The 15,831-nt window shown below is 36.8% G+C and overlaps 1 protein-coding gene across 2 annotated transcripts in view; it reads left to right on the forward strand.

Moving 5' to 3' along the window:
* peak1 (pseudopodium-enriched atypical kinase 1) overlaps nucleotides 1-15,831 on the forward strand; it is a 241,236-nt gene that overhangs the window by 67,414 nt on the left and 157,991 nt on the right. For both annotated transcript variants that reach the window (XM_059946658.1, XM_059946659.1), the window contains 2 exons: nucleotides 5,305-5,359; nucleotides 8,696-8,784. The gene's annotated coding sequence lies outside the window, so the exon portion shown is untranslated. The remainder of the gene's footprint in view (nucleotides 1-5,304; nucleotides 5,360-8,695; nucleotides 8,785-15,831) is intronic.

A 15,831-nucleotide genomic window follows, 5' to 3' on the forward strand; every position in this document is an offset into this window, starting at 1 on the left:
ATTCTTTTCTATAGATGCTGCCTGACCTGCTGAGTTCCTCCAGCATTTGGGTGTGTTCTTCTGAACTGATATCAATGGATATCTGGAAACTAGCTGGAGAAACCCTCAAAAGATTATCTTATCAAGAAACTTGTCAATTTTTAAACTTTTTTTTGGAAATTTATAGGGAAGTTTTTAATTATTGAAAAAAGTTGAAGCAGAACTCCAAATGTTAATTGTTATTTAACTACATATAAGTATACTGTCAAACAAGGTTTCTCTGAACCAGGCTGTAAAGCACTGCAATATACATAACACAGACTAACTTATGAAAGTAAGGATAAAATCTACAGATGGATTACACATAAATACACAAGCTAAAATGCATATTCACTCAATGCTGCACATCAGTGATCACAGATTCAATATTTCTTAGGTTCACGCCCCCCCCCCCCAAAAAAAATAAATGTTTGTAGATTTTGACATTTCTATTTCTTAGAAGAATGCTGCAGGACTTTGAAGTTGGGTAGAAATATCAATTTGTATATCCTTTGAAGAAGGATATATAAAATGATTGAGTTACATAATGGGGAAATATTATTTTGATGTTTTTTTAAATATTAAGAAGCAGAGCAGTATTCTACAGCTGCATTAAAGTTTTGTTCTGAAGGAAACTTATGCTGATTCTATAGGTTTAGTATCTGATTAAGTGCTTTGTTATTTAACAACAAATCACTTTGTTAAGTGAATTAATGTGAAATCTATACACTATGCTGAACACTGATTTTATTTTTAACAGCAGGAATATTCAAGGACATTTTCAACCTCTCACTGCTACGGGCAGAAATTCCCACTTGCTTCAAAAAGGCAACAAGGTGCCTTTCCAGCTCTTAGCTTCTCCCCACCCCCTCTGGTCTTCTCCTCTTATTTTGCATTTCCCCCTCCCCCTCCTACTTTCAAGTCTCTTACTATCTTTTCTTTCAGTTAGTCCTGACGAAGGGTCTCGGTCCGAAACGTCGACAGTGCTTCTTCCTGTAGATGCTGCCTGGCCTGCTGTGTTCCACCAGCATTTTGTGTGTGTTGCTTGAATTTCCAGTATCTGCAGATTTCCTCATGGTTGCACTCAAATACTTCTATAGTTGTACCGTGGAGAGCATTCTGACAGACTACATCACTGTCTGGTATGGAGGGGCTAACGGACAGGACCGAAAGAAGCTGCAGAGTACTAGCCTACAAAGTACTGAGGGCATCTTTAGGGAGCAGTGTCTCAGAAAGGCTGTGTCCATTATTAAGGACCTTCAGAACCCAGGGCATGCCCTTTTCTCACTGTTGCCTTTAGGTCGGAGGTACAGAAGCCTGAAGGCACACACTCAGCAATTCAGGAACAGCTTCTTCTCCTTTGCCATCTGATTCAAGTACAAATACTTTGTCACCATACAATTGATACTAGAGTGTACAATCATCACAGTGATATTTGTTTCTGCGCTTCGTGCTCCCTGAAGTAGAAATCACAAAGTAAATATAATAAAAATTTAAATTATTAATCGTGATTAGAAAATAGAAAAGGGAAAGTACAATAGTGCAAGTCAGGTCTAGATATTTGGAAGGTATGGCCTTAAATGGATATTTAAATATAATATGGATATTGAAATGGATATTTTTATGTATCTTAAATGGACATTGAATCTTTGGACCGTACCTCACTGTTTTTTAATACACATTTTAAAAAATCTATTCAATTTATGTAATTGATTTACTTGTTTATTTATTATTTTTCTCTCTCTGCTAGATTATGTATTACATTGAACTGCTACTGCTAAGTTAACAAATTTCACATCACATGCCGTAGATAAGAAATGTGATTCTGATTCTGAAAATTCTTTTGGCTTCAGTACCTTTTTAAGCCTGCCATTGCAAATTATAATTGACTCCTAACTGAAAAATGCCTTAAATATATTTCCATAATAATCTTTATTGTTTAGTACTGGACCTTGTTATCAATGAAATAAATTTCTCTCAATCTAAGCAGTATTTAAATCTATTGTAATCATCTCCGCTGTAGGAATTTTGCTAACCTCTCTATATTATCTAGTTCCTCATACATTTTTTTGCTGTTCAACATTTCCACTGAACACTTCCCATGTCCTCAAAAGATGGTTGACATGTTATACTGTATCTTCTTCTATTTCCTTAAACATCATGCCCAGAATTGGACACAGTAAAAATTACCGATTCATTAATGTTTAAATGTACTTCCTTGCTTTTAGCAAGGAAGCATTTGCCTTATATTTCCTTTTAAAATGCTCTCTCATAACTGAATGATTTGTAACTTAAATAATCTGCAGTTTTGCTGATAAGCAATATGTTGCTATTACTTGATTTCAAATTTTCTGGTTAAGTGGTTAGTTGAATTTTAATGTAGCAGTTTTGATACAGAAACTAGTTTTCTGTAACTTTTATGTTTTACTATATTGACAAAGCTGGATTTGTATAGAAATATGTACAACATGATGGATTGAACATTTTAACAATACAGCAATGTAATTTATAAGCATGAGAATGCCTGGCACCAGTGGTTTCAAGAATGCGTTTCTTTCTCTCATACTGTTGCTCTATGTGAGGAAATCCAGTGGATTAGTCAATTGAATAATTGATAATCCAATCAGTCTGGTCAGAATTTTAAATGTTTGCAGAGTATTTCAGATAATTAGTAAAGTTGTGAATGGTGAAACAGATTTTGAACATCTTGCAGAGATCTGTGTCATGTTCACTTAAAAAAAATTGCAAGTTGTTTTAATAGCTGGACTTCTGAAATTCTATGGCCTATTAGCATGTAAAATTATTTAATTAGTATTCTAAAGTATGAATGTAATTTTAAATATGCAAAATCCTGCTATATTATGATTTTTTAAAATTGAATTTGAAATACTTTCAAATATTATGGCTAAAATATTTGAATATTTTCTTTAGGAATTCTCTTTTCATGTTGTTTAATATATTATTTTTACTCGGCAAACTCAGTTCTAATGCACTTAGCTTCAATGTTAGTTGGTTTTCAAAATTATTTCTGTGTTCTGCATCTTTAGATCATGCATGCACTACAGTATTTTGTTTGAGAACATTCATTTTACCTCTACAAAACTTTAGTAATAGCTACACTTGGTTTACGTATCTTTGAAAATATTATCTTTCAAAATAGTCTGGTGAGCATTCAATCCATGATGACACACGAGAAAAACTCATTTAACTCAATAACTGACCCCGTGTCCACCAGCACACAGCATCTGATGTCCTTCACCACACAGCCCATGTATAAACCTTGCTCTTCACCCAAATGGCTCATCCAGAGAGGCGACAATCGAGGGATTCTGCTGGAGGTCTCTGGTGATGCTAGCCGCTCAACATTCTGCGAAGGCCGCACTGGGCTGCAGTGTGGTGCTGGTGCCTGGGAATCCCGAGCCAAATGGCCTGCCTCACCACACTGGCAGTAGAGATTGCTCTGTGGCATGTGGAGGAGTAGACGTAATGCTGGTTGGATCTGTGTCACGGGTTCCTCCTCATCAGTTTCTTCTGCCTTGGCAATGCTGGAACACCTTTGTGGACGAAAATTGCTTCTGCTCTCTCCGCCTCAGCTAGTGATGATGGTGATGTCAAACGAACATGCTGCCGAAGGTGCTCTGTCATCAGTGCCTTTACAAAGGCATGAAATGCGAACTCTTCCTGGGCTGCAGGAGGGAACTGGGGCTAGCTATACTGAGCACAATGCTGGAGGTCTGCTGTGAATGTCCCCAGGTTTTCTCCCACAAGCACTGTCTGCTGCCCAGTTCTTCCCTCATTGCTTCCTCCAATGGTCCCGGCTCGAAACACCACTCTAGTGCAACTACGAGGGCCCTGTAGTTACATTGCTCAGTTGGCGTTAGGTTGGGGAGGGCTCACAGGGCATCCCCTTCCAGCACCAGGGCAAGATGCACTACAGTCTCTGTGGGGCTCCACACGTTGTGCCAGGTGGCAAATTTGACTAGTGTTAGGTAAGGCTTCAGGCGTCTGGGACCATTGAATCTGGGGAGCTTCAGAGTGAATCTTATGGCGTTAATTGCTGAAACCCTTTGGTCTTCCTCTTGCTCTGGTGGTGTCAGTGGTGCCTGCCATGTGCCTGTCCTTCTGTGGCTGTGGCATCTTGGGATCCCCAGTGTGGGCCATAAGGGAGCAGGGGGGGTGGTGATGTACTGTGCCGTATCTTCCAGATTGGGGAGGCTGGGTAAACTTGTTCTGTCAGGGTTCCCTGGGAAGGTACGATGCTCAATTCCCAGGTCCTCCCTCTGTGTCCCGCCTTCATGAGCCTGGCCTGTGGTTGCAAGGGAGGCATACTGCTCAGTATCTTGACTTGCTCCCTGGGTCTTAAGGCAATCTGTCCAATATCGCAGTTCTTCAATCTCACCTTCGATTTCTAATCCCACTCCTGACACCAAAATGGTGAGCATTTGGTCCATGGTGATAGACATGAAAAGCTCGATTAACTCAACAGCCATTTTTATTGCAACAAGCATAAAAACAGACCGGGCGCTATGACCTAGAGAGAGAAACCACTCAGTCACATATAGAATGGGGAGGTGATTAATACACACACTGGTTATAGTCAGGGTGACCCACAAACACACATGTAAATAACTGTATAACCCAAGCTAAAATGTAACAATAAGAGAACTTGAACATCCGACCAAAGTCCCACGAAAGCATTTTAACACAAGAACAATAAATAGTGCTGGTCATTAGGAAAGCTGTTGCAGGCTGTCAACCACATCCCGCCCGCCCCCCCCCCCGGAGTGGTACAATATGTTGTCATGTTGTCACAAGTTGTTTAAAGTAGGCACTCCTCAGCAGTCCAGGAACATTGAAGTGAAATAAGCATGCCTAGAGTTAGAAAGTACAGTAACAAGGAACTGGTTGTTTAGGACTTGGATGGTGAAAAATTCTTTTAGTAATTTGTACCCGTAGATGCTCTGTTATTGGGTTTGTTTAAAACTAAAATTGATTTTTGGATCAAGAGCGTCAGAGGAAATGAAAACTGGAATTAGAAAAATGACACACAGAACTGGCCTTAGTCTTATATGAATGGTGCAGCAGGCTCAAAGGTCCTTAAGAGTTTGGATCAACTTAAAACGAAAGTCAAGCAGCCTAGATTCTGAAAATCTTTGTTGTCCTGCTCAGCATTGACAGTCATTTATTTATTACTTTAATGCCCCAGTATACCCAATTTCCTTTAGAAAGGTACTATTGAGTGGTATACTGCATTTACTCAGCTCTGCTTTTTTTTCCCCTCCCTAGATGACCTATCTGAGATCTTCATGAAAAATCGCTGCCTTCTGGAAAGAAGATTAGTGTAAGTATATGCAGTATGGGAAATTTAATTCAATTGTTAACTTATTGGGGAATTTTGAGGATTGTAAATTCTGGTGCATGCTTTCTGACTAGTTTTTATTTGAATTTTTGCAGAAAGATAGAAAAAAAATAATTATGTTCTTCCTTCTGATTATTGATAAAACTGAATAATGCTATTTTTGATAAGAAAATGTGTTGTTTGGTTTACCACTTCCATCGAGAGAGGTGTGTGAAGTGGTACAAGTGACACACATGAAATGCTGGAGGAACTCAGCAGGCCAAGCAATATCTATGGGGAAAAAAAGTGCAGTCGACATTTCGGGCAGAGACCCTTTGGCAGTACTTTTTTTTTCCATAGATGCTGCCTGGCCTGATGAGTTCCTCCAGCATTTTGTTTGTGTTGCTTGGATTTTCAGCATCTGCAGATTTTCTCTTGTTTGTGAGGTGGTACAAGTTTTAGCTTTAGATTTATAAGTGACGCAGACCATAGCATAAGATACAATATAGCAAAACTCAGTAGGAAGCTAGAGGATTGGAAAGCTTTGAAAAACCAACAGAAGGCATTAAAAAAATTAAAGAGGAGAGAAAAGATGAAATATGAAGGTAAGCTAGGTACTGTATATCTAAAAAATGACATGTTGGCTTTGGAGGTTGTTCAGAGGAGGTTTATGAGAATGATCCTGGGAATGTTAGGGTTAACATATGAGGAGCGTTTGATAGCTAAGGGCCTGTACTGGCCAAAGTTTATAAGAATGAGAGGATTCTCATTGAAACCTACCAAAATATGAAAGTCCTAGATAGAGTGGGCTTAGAGAGGCTGTTTTCAATAGTGTGAAAATCTAGGACCAGAGGCCACATCCTCAGTAGACCCTGCATTTGATGAAAGTAATGTAACTGAGACTAATTATGGTAGATAGTGTTTTTCCTGGAGTACTGAAAGGGGTGGAGAATATTTGTAAGATGATAGCAATAATTGTGAGGCAAATCTACACTGGGGAAGAAATGGATAAACTGTGAACTCTCTTTTCCAGGGAGAGTAATGCGTTCATTTTCTGAGAATTCAAAAATGTTTGTATGTTTTGATAATCTGGTCCATTATTGTAGTCAGTAGCTCTGAGTTTAGATTGAAAATGTTTGACGAGCAGGAACAGGCTTTTTTGATTTATAAATCCTGTACCAAGTATGCAGTGAAAAATATCATGATGTGGTTAACACACACAAAAAAGAGTACTGTAATTCAGCAGGTCAACAGCATCTCTGGAAATAAACAAACAGTTAATGCTTCAGGCTGAGACACTGAGAAATCCTTTGTGTTGTCCTGATGATGGGTCTCACCATTAAACATCAACTGTTTATTCATTTCCATAGATGCTGCCAGTCCTGCTGAGTTCTCCAGCATTTTGTGTGTGTTGCTCTGGACTTGAAGCATTTGCAGAATCTCTTGTTTATGATGTGGTGTACCCAGATATGTTTTAAAAATGACCATGCACAACAATTGAATAAAAAATCATGTGTTTGTAGGAGTACTAAAAGTTACTAAGAAATTGCCAAGAGGATTAAATCTAAGCTGTATTTTTATAAATGAGGAACTGTATGGGGTTTCAAGGAGTTCATTTTGGTATATCTCAAGAAATGTTATTGGTACCACCTCAGTTTTGATTTACATCAGTGACCTGAAACACAATGTAAATTGATTGAAACTTGCAAATATCAAATAAGAACATCAAGGGAAAGAACATTGCAAATATCAAATAAGAACATCAAGGGAAAGAACATTGATTAAAACATGTTAATAATTAGGTAATGGCATGATTTTTCTTACAAGCTGTGCATCTTTGTACAAAAGAAGTATGATTGATGTTGAAGTTGCTTAAGGTGAAATTGTTTAACATATTTATGGTTCATATCCATAAAATTTGTTTGACAAATCTTATTGAATTTTTTGAAGAGGTTACGAGGAAAGTTGACAAGGGTAAAGCAGTGGATGTTGTCTATATGGACTTAAGTAAGGCCTTTGACAAGGTTCCGCACGGAAGGTTAGTTAGGACGGTTCAGTCGTTAGGTATTAATATTGAAGTAGTAAAATGGATTCAACAGTGGCTGGATAGGAGATGCCAGAGAGTAGTGGTGGATAACTGTTTGTCAGGTTGGAGGCCGGTGACTAGTGGTGTGCCTCAGGGATCTGTACTGGGTCCAATGTTGTTTTAATTAATGATCTGGATGACGGGATGGTAAATTGGATTAGTAAGTATGCAGATGATACTAAGGTAGGTGGCGTTGTGGACATTGAAGTAGGTTTTCAAAGTTTGCAGAGAGATTTAGGCCAGTTAGAAGAGTGGGTTGAACGATGGCAGATGCAGTTTAATGCTGATAAGTGTGAGGTGCTACATTTTGGTAGGAATAATCCAAATAGGACATACATGGTAAATGGTAGGGCATTGAATGAAGTAGAACAGAGTGATCTAGGAATAATAGTGCATAGTTCCCTGAAGGTGGAATCTCATGTGGATAGGGTGGTGAAGAAAGCTTTTGGTATGTTGGCCTTTATAAATCAGAGCATCGAGTATAGGAGTTGGGATGTAATGTTAAAATTGTACAAGGCATTGGTAAGGCCAAATTTGGAGTATTGTGTACAGTTCTGGTCATTGAATTATAGGAAAGATGTCAACAAAATAGAGAGAGTACAGAGAAGATTTACTAGAATGTTACCTGGGTTTCAGCACCTAAGTTACAGGGAAAGATTGAACAAGTTAGGTCTTTATTCTTTGGAGCGTAGAAGGTTGAGGGGGGACTTGATAGAGATATTTAAAATTATGAGGGGGATAGAGTTGATGTGGATTTTTCCATTGAGAGTAGGGGAGATTCAAACAAGAGGACATGAGTTGAGAGTTAGGGGGCAGAAGTTTAAGGGTAACACGAGGGGGAATTTCTTTACTCAGAGAGTGGTAGCTGTGTGGAACGAGCTTCCAGTAGAATTGGTAGAGACAGGTTTGGTATTGTCATTTAAAGCAAAATTGGATAGGTATATGGATAGGAAAGGAATGGAGGGTTATGGGCTGAGTGCGGGTCAGTAGGATTAGGTGAGAGTAAGTGTTCGGCATGGACTAGAAGGGCCAAGATGGCCTGTTTCAATGCTGTAATTGTTATATGGTTATATAGTTAAAATACATTTCCAGGGAGAGTAAAAGTGTCAAATGTTTGATTATTATTTAAGAAACAATTTTAATTTTGAAAGAATATAGTTTTTTTTCCTCTGGATAGACAAATAACTTGGGATAATTAGCCTTGCTCATTGTAATTCATTTTGTGACCTTTTGATCTTATTGTTGCATTGCAGATAATTTTATTTTGCATGGTACATTCCCACCCCTTGCAATCAAGTTTTGATTTGAAGCAAAATATAATTACTGCACAGAGAATCTTATGGTAAGTGAAAAGTATTCTTGGACACCTTATAGCAACTGTACCACATTTCATAATTTCCAGTGCAATGTACAGGGACTACAAATTGTTTTAGAGTAATTACAGAACTAAAGATAGGGTCGAATTACAGGCTTTATATTTTTTTCTCTTTTACTCACTCAGTCAATCACTTGCTCACAACCAGGTTTTTCCTTTTAATTTTGAACTACTGATGAATATAACTCATGGACTTCTGTTATTGGTAGTTGAGTTATCTCTAGCCATGGGCCAAATCTTTCCAAATGTTCACTCCTTTTCCTGTTTAGAAATAGTTCCAGATTCTGTTGGATCAAATGGCTTCCTTTGATTTTGATTTGTCCATTATATTTATCTCCTGTTCATTTGATCATTTTCTGACCAAAGTGTTGATTACCTGTTTCTCTTCCTAGGGTATTGTTAAATGATATTGTGAACTGCATCCTTACAGTGAAAGTCACAAATCACATTTTCTTCACCCTTAACAAATTCCTCCCCTCATTTGTCGATCGTTCTATTCTCCAAATATTTTATTTTGTGGTTTCGCAGGACATTTTTCTTTATAGTTATGTATGTAGCTTAGTGTGGTAATGCACAAGTCACTAAGCATCAATGTGTTACTCCCATTTGCTCACCTGCATGTTACCTGTTGACATATCTTTGATAGATTCTATAAAAACTTCACACATAGCTGAAGCAGCTTAACTTTATCTCATCCACATGCTGAATTATCTCACTGCCCCTCATGTAGTACAGTGTTCATCTGAGTTTGTCACAGAACAAAAGTTTGACATGGTACATGATAGTGTATTGGTTAGTACAACATTTTACAGTACCAGTGACCTGGGCCTTTTCTCACTGCTCTCTGTAAGGAGTTTGTATGTTCTTCCATGACTGTGTGGGTTTCCTTCGGGTGCTCCAATTTCCCCCAAACAGTCCAACGAAGTACCTGTTGGTAGTTCAATTGATCATTGTAAATTGTCCTGTAATTAGGTTAGGGTTAAAGCAGGGGTTGCTGGGCAGTGTGACTCAAAGGGCCAAAAGGGCCTATTCTGCACTGTATCCCAATAAATTATTAATTAAAAAAACCATAATGTTTTCTTCCATAAAGTCAGTGCTCACTTAAAATCCTTATAGTTACAGACCACAAACCAAGTCAGAAACTTTGGTGTTGTGATGGACTCTGACTTAAATTTTAACTGCCACATTAAGTTGACTACAAAGTCAGCCTACTATCATCTTAAAAATATAGTGAGAGTTGAAGGGCTTCTGTCTCAGCAAGATCTAGAAAGCTCATCCATGCATTTGTTTTTAGTAGACTTGACTACTGTAATGGCAATTTCACAGGTCCCTGTGTGTTTTTAAAAAAATAAATAAAATAAAATTTAAAAAAAATCCCTCAGACAGCTGCAGCTCATTCAGAATGCTGCTGCTGGAGTTTTAAGACCAAGAAAGTAGAACATATCACTCCAGTTCTCAGATCGCTACACTGGCTTCCTGTACATCAGAAGACTGACTTTAAAATATTTCTAAAGCACTGAATGGTTGAGCAAAAATATTTGAGCAAAAATACATCTCCAATCTCTTGCTGCATTATGAACCTTCCTGAGCTCTCAGGTTGTCTGGGGCAGGTCTACTTACCATTCCCGGAGTCAAAACTGAATCTGGTGAAGCACCTTTTAATTCCTGTTCTCCATATATTCCAGAGGATCTGAAGTTTGCCCCTACTTTAAGTTCTTTTAAGTCGAGACTTAAAACTTTTTTTTGCTGTAGCTTTTAATTAGAATTTCCTGCACTGTAACTTCTATTTATGATATCTATTTCGTGTGATTTTATTCTTTTGTGTATTGTCTGAAAATTGAAGTTTGGTTTTTCTATCTTGTTCTATGTAAAACGCTCAACTGCCTTGTGTTTGAAAAGTGCTATACAAATAAACTTGATTTCTTACAAAAACACAATGTTTTCTTACACGTATCTGCTCCATTACCAGTGCTGATTTTTTACTTTAGTACCATTTCCAATCTCTAACTCTGCCTCAGATTGTCTGGCGGAAACACTTAGCCATGCTTTGACATCCAGAGAAGTTCAGAACCTTCCTGTGTGGCACCCCATTGTCAACCAGATATAAATGTTCTAATCCAAAACTTTGTTGCATATACTTCAACTCAGTCCAAGTCTTTTTTTATCCATTGCCTTTGAATTTGCTAACCTACGTGCCTACTATGCGATACAATATTTCAGTTTTGAAATCCTCTTCCTTGTTACAATGTCATAAAGTCATAGAAATGCATCATGAAGTAGGACCTTTGACCAGTTGAGCTCATGCTGACCCAAATTGGTATATGTCTTACCCCCAACCTGTTGATTCTTCCTTATCCCTTTGTTGTTGTTTTTCTCTGCACCTTGTAGCGCATCAGGTGGCAACCTTTCTGTTTCTTTAGCGATATAATTTTTCTCAATAAATAAATGAACAAGTATAATGATTCCTGTGTTATTTATTTGATTGGGTCTCTTTATCTAGTTTTTGGACTTGTGTGAAGATCTGATCACATTTTAGTTCATATACAGATATAGCGAAAATGCTGGAGCTCACAAACTTTCTAGCACCACTGTCAAATCATAGTTGATTCTTTAAATCTGTATTTTACTGCCCTACACAGAAATTTCACTGATAATGACCTGATATGAATTTTTTTATAATGATTACAAATAAAATTGACATCTAAATGATTGTAGCTACCATTTGTTCAATGGTACAAATTAATATCAGGGAATGTATACAATATACAACCTTTGCTGTCATCCATGAAACAGAAGAAATAAACCCAAAGAATGAATGAATGACAGAAAATGTCAGCACCACAAAGCCCTCCTCCCCCTATGCACAAGCAATAGCAAAAGCATCAGCCTTTCCCCTTCTCCCTCCTCCCTCTTGCTCCAGCAAAAACATCAAGCCCCTACCACTCACCATGGTTCCTTTTATACTATATAACCTTTATTGAGCCTTGCCAAAGAGATCAAATGATATCTTATGAATTACTTCTTAATTAATGTAGGAATCAGGCAAGAACATATGTTTATAATGCCCAATATTGATCAAGATCCACAATAGCAGTTTTTTTTTTGTTTAAATTTCTGTTGGTACATCAGTGTTATGTGCATCAGAGGAAGTAGTCTCCATTATGATGAATTTCTCAAAGTAATCTTTCACTAATATGACTGATACTAATATGATGGCAACAACTTCAAATATAGGTTGTATAAGTTTACATCTTCCACGGTTGGTTGAAGGTACAGCATGTTCATATCAGTTTTTGCCTTCAAGTCTGCTTGGAGGTACAGCAAGGATAAATTCAGATGAAGTGGGTTTGGCATAAAGGAATTACATTGCAAATAGAAAATTCTACTTTCAGCTTACCAATTTATTGTTTTTTATTCATGCATTATCTTCAGGATTTGCTGAACTTAATTAAAAGATGGCCATTTGAAATTTCAGAGTTTTAACACCCACTGAAAATCTCTTGGCTGGGGGAGCTTTGTACCAGTTTCAAAGCTTCTTTATCATTCTATTAAACTTGAGTGTAGCAGTGTTGATTCTGAAAATATTCACTCTCTACTACATTCTTTGCCACTGACTTTAATGTTTAATTTGGATTTGATTATGTACCAGTTGTTTAACTAAAGAGTAAAGATCAGGTTATTATTTCTTGACTTAATAAATTGAGAAGACAGGAACCTTGGGTTTAAACCAGGTAAATTAGATTTGCAGTTTGACTCATTCTGTGTAACGATGTACATCATTACAAAACAGCTTGAGTAGACCATTTCATGTCTGAATAAAGGTTTGTTTCATTTGAGGCTTGAAGGCAGCTTAATGATGCTATCCTTTTGATAGCTTTTCTCTTTCAAAAGTGTTGCTGATTAATCCTGGGCAATTCAGTTACCGACCATTATTCTACTTTTTTAACATAAAAAAAACAAGTATCTGCTGCTAAAAAGAAATTTAGGAATACGATGAAGTTCCAAAACTTAATCAGAAAATGGAATGAACAATTTCACAAGCAAAAAAATGCATAATAATTCATGACTAGATGACTGGTGGAAGTATTGACAAATGTTTAGGGGCTTGACAGTCATATACGTACAATGCTGCAGAATTCAGCTATTTATTGCTTTCTGATCTTAACCCTCTTCAACACAGATGATAACAAGTTAGAGTCATTGAGAAAGACAGATAAAGATGGGTCCATTGTCCCATCAAGCCCCTAATTTATACCAATCATCCTAACTCATTCCCCCACCCCTAATACACATTCCCATCAACTCTTTTTGGATTTTATCAAATCTTCTGTAGTTGGAGAAACCTACTCTGGTCAATTAAACTATTATCTGGCAGGGTTTTGGGTGGGGAAACGAACTAGAGCAGCTGGAGGTCATGGAGAATGTGTAAGCTCCTGGCAGCACTAGAGGTCAGGGTTGAACACCAACTGCTGAAGTGTTTGCTGTATCATTGTGCTACCTACCTGTATACATGCACAACTCTTTGAATGCCATTGAGAAAGATATGCTAATATACCTATGTTTGCTGTACTTGGGTGTGTATTTACGGTTTCTCATGCTGTACCATTTTTTTGGGCTACCACGGTGTGTAAGTGGTTACAAAGAGAGTTGTTTGTTTTTGAATTTATTTAAATGGTGGTAAAAAGCTCAGTTCGTGTGCTGTATCTTTAGATTAAAAACATGGTTTCTAGTGTATTTATTATTAATATTATGTAAAAGAATTTGAAAGATTCCATTTTTAATTCCACTCTGGAGATCTATATATTGAGAAGCCTAACATAGATTAAATATCTATTAGTTTTACTTTATTTAAGGTGAGTATAAATGAGCATGTGAATTTTGCCTAGCCATATGAGACTATGGGCCAACAGCTGATTGATGAGTACTTTCTGGTCAGTATGGATATGGTTAGCTTAATAGCTTGTTTGCATGCTCTATGACTTTCTGATTGTCTATAGCTGTGCAGACTGCTGAGCAATGGTTGGTTTAATGAACTCTGAAGTAAAGTAAATACGTATCTCAGCCACATCCCCCCAGAAAACAAATAGTCTTCTATTTGAGATGTCCTGATCCAGTTTTGTTAAGTATTTTCAAGTCAGATTCAACAGGCCATCTGATTTCTTGAGTTTTCTGTAATTCGCCTGTCCTTTTTATGTTAGTATAATTAGATGGAATTGTGAGATACTGTGGGTTGCCTAACTGATACTGTCTGATCTAATTAGAATAAAAGTCACATGAATCAGGTTAATACATATAATTGGCAACAGAATCAGAATTCATGGTAAGGCAATAAATTTGAGTGAGTTTTTATATCTGATGATTTAAATATTAAAAGCAGCTTCAAAAACTTTTCTATGATTGGCAGTCTTTATTGAATCCATATAAAAATCATGGAAGATGTATTTTAGAGCCAGTTAAGTGATTAAAAAAAGTTACAGACTAACTTGAACATGTACAATTGGGATTTTTTTAAGAGGAAATCATAGCAAAGTAAATTTAGATTTATTTTAAATTTTATCTGAAGAAATCCATCTCTGAGTGAAGCGTAATGGGATGTGGAATCACTGGGGAGAATCTACTTCCATTGTTCAATGATGTACTTTATTCGTGCATTGTGCTGAGCAGCTGTGTCGTGTTGCACAGGGGACGGGGTTGCAGAAGGTAGATATATGACTATTTGCTATATCTTTGTTACAAATTTAAATTGAGAGCTTAGATATTTCCAACTTAGTTACTGTTGATAATAAATCTTTATTACTCTTGATGTTATTAAAAATATACATTTTGTTTGAGAAATCACTGCAGTTCAGAATTGAATCTTTGAGTTGTCTTTGCTCTTTTTTTTACCAAATTATGACTCAAACATTGCTTTGACCATTTATTAAAATATATTCCTGTGTATTGTGAACTGCAGATCAGAGTAGGCTTGAGTTCATGTTGTGAGGTCAGTTTTGAACAACAAATGATGTGAGCTTTGATGTAAAATGGAAATTTAGCTTGCATGGTACATGTGTTTAATGTTCAAGCTATTATCTGAAAAAAGCACTGAGCCATTTGCTCTTTATACTTTAAATATATACTGTATTTGTCTGTCTGTGTAGTAGTGGAAAGTAAAATAAAATCTAAGATTTTATTGTATCTATTCTTGGATTTGTTCCACTCTTGTCTATAAAATGGTTAGTTGAGAAGAATGTTGAATTAAAAATAAATCTTTGTTAAGTCTATATATAGTTTCATCATTTGGATCCAGGTCAAAGGTTTGTAGACTAATTTAAGACGAGTAATCAGCTCACAAATGTCTTCTTGTGTTTCTTATCACATTCCGCCCTTTACCATTATTTGTGGTGTCTAAAGTCGAAAGTCTAGGAAATGATGCATGAGTATGTGCTGAATGAACTATGTAACCTTTGTCTGGAATCTAAGTGTAAGCTTAAAGGAAAAAGTAATATCTTAAAAATTAATACTGTGAGACTTTGTTTTTAATTGTCAACATATATCAGTACTCTATAGACCCTATGAAATTCTAATCTGTTTTCTTTTGTTTATTTGGGATACTTTATCTCAGAAATACATTACTACATATAGTTATGGTTGCCCAAAATTGAATTATCCTGACCATGGTTTATTTTATGTCATTTGACTTGTCTCTGGACAGTGGGAAGGAAAATGAATGATTTCATCTCCAGCGTTTAATGAATGGATGTAAACAAAGGCTTGCTTGTCAACTGTTGAGAGCTGAGGCTGAAGTGAAAGTGAATTTATGCTAACTCCAGACTTTATTGTGATTATCTTATCTTTGATTAATGAGATTAGTGAATTGGGCATAAAAATCAATTGCCTCAGTTTCTATCAGGTCAGGTCAGGTCATTTCAGGGCTGGAGGTATGGTGAAAGACAAAACTGGTAGAAAAGTTGGTTATGACCAAGTGAAAGCTTTCTGTCAGGCAACCACTTAGAATAAATTGTATCCTCCTGT

This window comes from Hypanus sabinus, chromosome 21, assembly GCF_030144855.1.
Source record: "Hypanus sabinus isolate sHypSab1 chromosome 21, sHypSab1.hap1, whole genome shotgun sequence".
NCBI lineage: Eukaryota > Metazoa > Chordata > Chondrichthyes > Myliobatiformes > Dasyatidae > Hypanus > Hypanus sabinus.